This window comes from Melanerpes formicivorus, unplaced genomic scaffold, assembly GCF_026170545.1.
Source record: "Melanerpes formicivorus ecotype bairdi unplaced genomic scaffold, bMelFor1.0.p_v2 SCAF_2, whole genome shotgun sequence".
NCBI lineage: Eukaryota > Metazoa > Chordata > Aves > Piciformes > Picidae > Melanerpes > Melanerpes formicivorus.
Window position 1 is genome coordinate 22553796 of NW_027142354.1, and position 8895 is coordinate 22562690.

Sequence of the window (8895 nt, forward strand, 5' to 3'; positions counted from 1 at the left end):
GCCTTATTACAATGGTCTGTCATCTGTTTACTGGTGGGAACCAGAACCTAAGGCATGAGAAGCTCTGGGTTGCAGACTTGGGACTGCAATGGGACCCACAGATTTGCAGAAGGTTCCTTCTGCAGAAAGCATGAGGATGGGTAATGATGTTTAGTTGTGGAGGGGTTAGAGACTTTATCTCTTTTTCTTTTTTTCCTTTTTCTTTTTTATTCTCCCCCCTCCCCCCTTTTCTCTATGATCTTTGGAGTGCTACCCCTACTGAGGGCTAACAGCAGTAAATGTGTGGTGGTCCCTCACTGGTGGCAGGGCATGACACTATAGGAGGCTAGACTGGCGCTGACTCATATTCTGGCATACTGTCTGCAAAGGAGACAATATCTCCTTACCCTGCCCATGCAAATCCAGTGGAAGAATGTTGCTGTCATCAGAAAGGGCTCCACGTACCCTAAAGCACCTGCTGGATTGACATGGTGAGGTGTAGTGGAATACTGATTCTGCCTGGTGCTGACAACCTGAGAACTTTACCTGGGGTAAAGTACTTAACAATGTCCCTCCAGAGGTGTATGATCCCTGTCATTTGTTCTTTGCTCTTCCTTTACTCTTTTTAGGACAGTGGTGAAAGTGAGGCTCGCTGTCTGAGTAATGACCTTGGTTTCTTTGACCCTGAGTCTCCTGCTGCTTGTTGCATCCATAGAGAGAGGTCCAGGTCAAATCTCCATTTCTATGTGGAGATATCCAAACATGGATCCTGCAGGCAAAAGCTGATGACATTGATTTGGCAGGCCCTGAGCAGGAGTAGGTTCCCCCTCAGCAGTGATGTCCTGCTGTTCTCCAGCAATTTATTGAGAATCATAGAGATGCTACCTAGGCCAGCCGGTAGCCCACCAGGGGTGCAGACCACTTTCTTACAGCTGCTAGTCAGTAGCTAATGAGCAGCTTGCATAGAGAGCAAATAGCAGCCATGGAAGTAGATCTCTTTTCCTGCTTTGGACAAGACACTCCAACAGAAATATGGAAAGCAATGACAAGCTGCAATCTTGTTTCATGCCTAATGTGAATACTGAGATGTAGAGCTATGGAAAGTGTGTTTGTGAATCAGAAAAGCTTTGGTAGAGAGGGAGAAGACATCATGGATGGAGTGGGAATATCCAAAAAAACACACCAAGAGCTGGTCCTGGTGGGTACAATTACCTAAGCCATTGGTTCATTTATATCCTTCCCATACCTAGCTGAGTGGTCACTGACATCATGGTGTCCTCCCAAATGTCCTGAGGGTTATCCCGTTGCTAGCTTTTTCAGGCAATAAATAAAACTCAGCAGTCAAGGTGAAGTTGTGGCTGAGGACTGCTACTTTGGTGGGAAAAAGCTTGGCATTATGCGTGTGGACAGTGAGCCAGCAGTGAAGCCAAAGTGAGGAATAACGGTGCCTTTAGAACTTCTTTTACAAATGCATGCCATTAGGGTTTTAAGTTCTGAAAGGCGTTCATTGCTTTCAGGCAGGATTGTTTTACAACAAGAAAATTGGAAAGAGGAGGAAGAAAGAAGTGGGGAGGGGAGAAAGAAAAAAAAAAAAAAAAAGAGTCCTGTGTCATATAAAAACAATTGGAACTTACTGGAAAGTAGAACTGGTTACTAATGATCTGTGGCTAAGAACGCATTAACAAACTCAAGCTTCTGTGATGATAATATTCAGTGGGTGAAAGGCAGCATGAATGTCAGCGAAACAGGAAAAAGCTATGGTCCTGTTTTAATTTGGAATATATTAATGAGGTGGGAGTTATAAAATAGAGTTTTCTTTATTTTCCCAAAAATCTTGCCCCAAAATTACATACAAAACTGGTTAAATTTTATTTACAGATTCTATTCAGTCATGAATTCTACCAGGATGCTTATGGGCAACTTTAGCACAATTTAGAGAATTCAGAAAATGGAAAAGGCTAAGCCGCAAAATAGCTTTACCCCACTTAAAATCAGAGGCAAGCCAGGACCCTAGGGAAAGCCGATGAGTTGGATTTTACCCACGAGGACCTGGATCTCTCCTCCATGGCAGCCTCCAGAATGGCAAGCTTTACAATCTAATTCGTGGATCACGTGGCACAAATCCAAAGGAAGAGGGACCCGCCAAAGTTAAAGTGTCCTTAGACAAGGCTCCCACAAGGCAAATCTCGTGGAGCAGTGCTGTCTGAGCAGTGCAAGAGAAGCTGCACTGGTGGCGTGTTTCCAACCAGCAGCCCCAGTTTACGGAAGAGAATCTCTCCAGCACAGGTGGGGACCAGGACCCCAGGGTAGGCAGGTCCGAGGACAAGACAGGTCTGAGTGCTACTGTCTAATGTCACTGTGAATCTAATGAGTCCCAGCATGAATCCCAGGAAACCGAGTCCACAGCGAGTCCAAAAAATGAGCTCGAGACCGCTTTCTGGTCACTCTATTTAAGATCTTCACTTGACAATGTGTCCAGTGCCAATATATCCTGGGTGTGAAGAACCCAGCCAGTCACAATTCCATCTTCCAGTGCGGGTGAATACACGTGCGAATACACTTAAGGGACTTCAACCACCGGCGGGAAGAAAAGCGCCTTTTTACCTTTCCCCACTCAAGCCCCCATGGGGAGGGGATAGGAATTTTGTGCCTTTGTCTTCCCCCATTCAAACCTCTGCAGATGGAAGTGGGGGAAGGGGGCTTTGGAGCACCCTGCAACAGGTCCTGACACAGAACAGTGGACTGCTACCCTGGTATCACTGCTCAGCTGGAGCCTGACTGCCTGGTGCCCAAATGGGTATTAGCGATGCAGTCTAGCCACTAATAACTTCTTCATGGCTGCTCCTTTTGGAAAAGCAAAGATATTTTTGTCTAATATCTGTCTGTTCCCCTCAGACTCCTGTGGAGAGGTCATTTGAAAGGGGTAGTAAGGAGCCTCCGCTGCAGCAGGGAAAGGTAGTCATTACCACTGCAGGGACTCCTGCACAAAATCCTATGGCTTGTGTTGCACAGATCACACTACATGATTATTGGAGCAGTTCTTGCTTAAAATCTATGTCACTTTGCTTCAGCGGGGCAGGCTTACAGTCTAGATGATGTAACACAGGTTGGGATTTTTTGGTGAAAAGCTGACATTTGACTGTTCTTGATGCTCACTATATATGCTACTCAGAAAGGTTCATCTTACATACTGTGTTCGTACAAGATGCTTTAGTTTTCATTTTGTTTTAAATATTTGGAACATCAGTGTTGTGGGTTGGATTGGACCGCCCAACAATTTTGAAGTTGACCCCAAGGAGTAAAATTACCACACTTACTCAGAATTTGGAATTTAAATGAAATTTTATTTACAAAAGTAGACATTATAAAAGTATAAAATGAAATAAACATATACAAAATTTATTTACATATATTTACAATTCATCAGCAGCACAACACCCCCTTCTACAATAATTCGGCTTTCTTCCCCTTGCTCTGGACACAAAGCACAGAGGACTGTATTAATGCTAGCCCCAGTTATCTCTCCTGCTGTACCTTTGCAAACTCAAACAGAAGACAAGCAGGCAGCATGCAAGGTCACAGGCTGAGAACAAATATGGCAGGCAGCAGTGAAGAAGGTGAAGGCAAGGGTGTCTCCTTTCCCAGTTTTGCAGGCAGGCATGTCTGCCCTGGCACTGAACAGGTCTACATATAAAATGTGGGTCATGTTACTGACATGTCAGCTACTGCACCCACAGGTGAGGGAAAAACTCATGAACAGGTCCCAGTGTCACTTCACAGCTCACACAATGATGTCCTGATAGATAGACAGGTTTTTGTGTCCAAACCACAATCCAGTCCCAGAATCTGAAGACATCTGGAGCAACTCTTATTCTGTTACAGTTATGTCTGCCCCTGCGAGGCATTGAAACTGGCTGTACATCATGAGCCAAATGGGAAAAAACACAGAGCTTAGGTAACCAGGCTTCATTTGGAGCCTTGTATTTTATTGCTTTACTGGAAAATTTTCTTGTTTGATGACTTCAGTCACAGTCTTCTTTATTTTCTCTGCTGCTAAACTGTGATTTCAGAAATCACTCCCTGTTGGCCCTTTTATAAATCACAGCTTCCCTAATTCCCTAATTCTCTGTCCCAATTTTATTTTTACAGTGTTAACACCTGATATTTTATTTTTCTTTGTAAACTGGGAACTTTTATGATGGAGCTCTCTTTCTTTAGTAGAGTTGCTATGGTGAACTGACATAACCTAATAAAATCATGTGCTCATATGGAGCTCAGATACTAAGGAAATTTAGAAGAGATGTAAAACATTTCTCCATTCATACAATTAGAAGTTATTCATCTTCACTAATATTTTACAGGAAATTTGACAGAAACAAATGGTATGGTCATTTCAGTCAGACTACAGCTTTTGATCTTACTTGGATTCCTAAACGATTAGGGAAGGAGGAATGTGTTACATACCATTTTAAATCTAATTAGTGTAAAAAAAAAGTAACTTTTTAATTGAACCAGTAGACACTGAACTGGTGAGACACTCATTGGTGAGTGTTGGGAAATTTCTTCTTTATAATATCTTAGAGATATGAGGCCTGGTTGTGCTATTTCTCACCATCACACCAGAAAGACTGCAAAAGCCAAATATGTTTTTCTTTAATGGACCTGATAGGTTTCTGCCTGGAATTGTCACCTAATCTTGGTCTGATTTGCTTCTGTGTAAATGTAGTGAAAATTGTCTGATGGTTCCAGGTATCACCCAGTCTACAGTGAGGGTGCACCAGTCAGCTTTTGCACCAGTGAGCTTGACTGGCTCACTTGACCCATATGCTTGTCAACTTCAGAAAACTGTAAAGGATTTTATAAGGCAGAATTTCCCATTACAGGACTGACATTGGCTCTTCCACATAGACTATAAACTATAAACTCTATATCTTAGGTAATGTCTGTCCTTTATTACTGCCTTTACAAATTTGTGTACTAGAGTTATTACCTTGCAGTCCTGTAGCTCTCTGGATCCTCCCTGACATCACATTTGATAATCTCAATATTCATGGTATGCAAAAAGTAAGGGATTCAACTATTACTTGCTTGGGTTTTCCCAGTCCAATTTGTTAGTTCTTATGCTAATGTTATGATAGCCTCTTCACAGTCAGTTATGTTTCAGAGGGCTCCTCTTCAGTATTGCCTTCCAAGAAAGATTTCTAGTGAGGAAATATGTTCAGTTTCTACAGCTACCAGTGGTGCTCTTCTGCAACAGCTTTGCCTTCACTGAGCACTCAATCAAAGTGTCCATGGGTGCCACAGACTGTCTGGCAGGCTTTTTGGTCCTTTGTGCTTGAAGAGGAATTCAGTATTACTTTTGATTGCTCCAGCTAACTGTTCCTTACTCCTTTTTTTTTGTCACTCCTTTTTTTTTTTTTTTTTTTTCCTCTCTATTTTTTCCCTCCCCACCCCCCCCCCCCCCCCCCCCGCCTAATTATATTTCTGCATTTAATCTGGCAGAGTTTATGATCCCTTTTACTTTCATTTGGACACAGCTTCTGCTTTTTGAATGATGACTTCTCAATTCTAATAAACTCTTTTACTTCCCAGGTCTTTAGCTCACTGCTCCACTAAGCCTGGGATTTTTTATTGTTTCTTAAGTTTTTCCTGACAGATAGTATGCACTGAAACTCTGCTTTGGAAGTATTCAAGTGTTAGGGAATTCATCACAGACCAGGAAAGAGTGTAGTGTGGAGATGAACTGACTGAGGCTAATATCACTGGAGGACCAGAACTGATCCTCCAGTAAAAGGAAAATTAGTGGAAAAACCTCAGGTCAAAAATGGTAGCAGAAGGCTAATCGTTCAATTAATGAAATCATTGCAGATGAACCTTCTTTATGCAAAGGGAGCAGGTAATTTTGCATTACTGTTTTGCACTTGGGTTTTATTCACTGAGGAAATGTAATCATCAGTCCAGGCAGTGCTTTTCTCCTTGCCTCCCAGCCTCTGGCTTAGAAATGAATGTGTCCAGAATAGATGTGTGTGGTAGTAGCTATATTCTTTTCCTCTGATTTATCTGGTCTCACACACGCTGAATACATCAGGCATTTGTTTAAATGTGCCTTTCTGGGTAACTGTGGACTGAAGGAGTATTGAACTTGGTATAATAAGAATCTCTCAATAAATAAAAAATCTCCTACTAAATCTCCCTTTATAAAGGCTGAGAAGAGAGATCTGTAGCATTCCACCTGTGTATGAATCGATTTCAATCAGCCTTTAGGAGGTTTCAGGCTGTGTTAGCTGTAGGATAGCAGCAAAAGTGCCTTCTTCTCCATTATTGACAAGTTTGTTATGAAACATGGAATATTTAGATTGAAGAGATTCATCCCAGTACTGCAGACACCCAGACCTCTTATCTCTATTGTAATGCTACCCACAAGCACACCAGCTTACCCATCACATACAAGAGGGCACTAACTTCTCTGTATAAGTCTTTTCTGGAAACTAATTAGCTATTTATGGGGGAAAAAAAAAAAAAAAAAAGAGGTAGTGAGATATTTTCTGATTACTTTTTTTTTTTTTTTTAGAGTGATTTCTGTATTTAGGAAAATGGGCCAACTTCTCCATTTGAGAATCCTCTGATTCAGATATGGGCAAGGTGAGAGGTTAGAGGCCTCATTGTTAATGAGAGAGGCACCCTCTGATTTTTACACTAATTGAAGCATTTACATTTTTCAGCAGCACTAAAATGCAAAACTAACATATTCCCCGGAGATTTATAACCCCAAGATGCATTCTTCTATCCTCTCTCCCTTAATTATCCCAAATTATCTGAACCTTCATGAAGAAGAAAGAAATTAATATTAATATTCCATTTAGAATATACTCTAAAATGCAGTAGAAAATGGAGGCAATAATAATGATAAAGAGGATAGCTGAGATGATTTGGAATATATAATCTTTCTTCTTTCTGCTGCAGCTTCCTTACACTAGAGTAAGCCAGGCAAACTGTCTTGCATTCATTTAGCAGGGCAATTTTGTGCAGCATTGACTTCCAGTACCTAAGTAAAAGCTTGCAAAAATATTACTCTGTCTGTTAAATGTAATATTTTGGCTTTGTGCCTTGGTCATAAAAAAAAAATAAGGATAAAATAAATTGGATGACTTTTTGTGAAGAGTATACATGGGAGGCAAATAGGACAGTAAGACTCATCACGGGAGAGTAGACAGGAAAAATAGCAAGAAGAAAAGAACAGCTATAAACTGGGCATGAAATGAAGCACAAATTTTCATTTATGTTGAAAGAAAGGAGGGAATTACTGTTATCTGAAGAGCAAACAGTGGGGTCAAATTAATCTTAACCTGCAGAAACACAGAACATGAATCCATATATAGGGGCTCTAGGCCAGAGGAGAAGATATGCTAGCATGAAAGAGACAGGCAGAGAGGTCCCATAGGGAGAGTGGGAGAGGAAAAGGAAGAATGTCTCTTCATTTGTATGATGAGACCAAAGTACCTGGTAAACCTCTGGTTGCCCACTGACTAGCTCCCGATGGCAAATTGCAAGTTTGTAACTGGCCTTCGCCGCTCAGAGTTGGCTCCCAGTTGCTGCTCAAAAATTCCTTGCTCCCAATGCTAGGCATTTGCTTTGGGCTCCCAGTGCACCGGAACCTGGTGGTTATAAGATACAAGTGAAGGAGAGGCTTAGTTTTGGTTTAGAAAATTGGAAATAATTGTCCAGATTATCTGACAATTGCAAAATATCATTAAGAGTGTCCTCAGTGGTGTGATATCATTCTCACTGAATGCAAATGTAAGCCCAAGTTCAGCTCTAAAACTGGTGGCAGTTATGTTTATATAAATTATAAATCTGAGTCCCATAACCACTTCATCTTGTTTTGTGCAAATTTGTTCTGTGTTTCTATTAACAGATACTCACTGAGAGGAACTAGATGCTTTCAAAGGACCCATCACCGGTGAGTATCTTGGCTTACAGCTGCCTTGGTATTACACTGTCAGCTGTATTTAGAAATATGTTATCTCATAAAAGCAATGTTTGAGTTGTCAAGCAGTATTTTGTGTCCAAAAAGTAACTTTGTCAACCAGAGGGAAGGCCATCTGCAAGGCTGTTTCACACAGCATCAAATATTGGGCTTGAGGATGGATTGTGGAAGAAAAGACTGTCATGTTAAAAAAAAAAAAAAAAAAAAGAACCAAAATCAAGCAACCAAATTAAAAAAAAAAAAAAAACTCCAAAAAGAACCACCAACAGCAACACCACAAAACAATGACAGAGAATGGTATTAAAAACAGTAAACACACTTGCGATCAGCTGGGGAGGGTTATCAATAGTAGCCAGCATGGATTTACTAAGGGGAAATCTTGCTTGCCTAATCTGATAACCTTTTACAAAGGCATGACTAAGTGGATAGATGAAGGGAAAGCAGTGAATATCATCTATCTTGACTTCAACAAGGCTTCTGATACTGTCTCCCCTAACATCCTCATAGGCAAACTCAAGAAAAGAGGGTTGGATGACTGGACCATGAGGTAGATTGGCAACTGTCTCAACAACAGACTTCAGAGAGCTGTGATAAGTGGTGCAGAGTCCAGTTGGATGCCTGTGGCCAGTGGTGTTCCCCAGGGATCAGTACTGGGTCTAGTTTTATTCAATATCTGTGTCAACAACCTGGAGGAGGGGATCGAGCATACCCTCCACAATTTTACTGATGATGCAAAACTTGAGGGGGGTGGTTGACACCCCGTCAGGCTGTGCTGCCATCCAATGAGATCTGGACAGGCTGCAGAGCTGGGTGCAGGCAAACCTCATGACATTCAATGAGGACAAGTTCAGGGTACTGCGCCTGGGGAGGAATAACACCAGTCACCAGTACAGGTTAGGGGGTGCCCTGCAGGAAAATAGATCCATGGA

The 8895-nt window shown here is 41.6% G+C and overlaps 1 long non-coding RNA gene across 1 annotated transcript in view; it reads left to right on the plus strand.

The window, feature by feature from the left end:
- The window catches only part of LOC137448386 (uncharacterized), a 138631-nt gene extending 132010 nt beyond the window's left edge, over positions 1-6621 (plus strand). Inside the window, exon 4 of the long non-coding RNA XR_010989064.1 lies at positions 6551-6621. This is a non-coding gene — a long non-coding RNA (uncharacterized lncRNA). The remainder of the gene's footprint in view (positions 1-6550) is intronic.
- The last annotated feature ends 2274 nt before the right edge of the window (positions 6622-8895 follow it).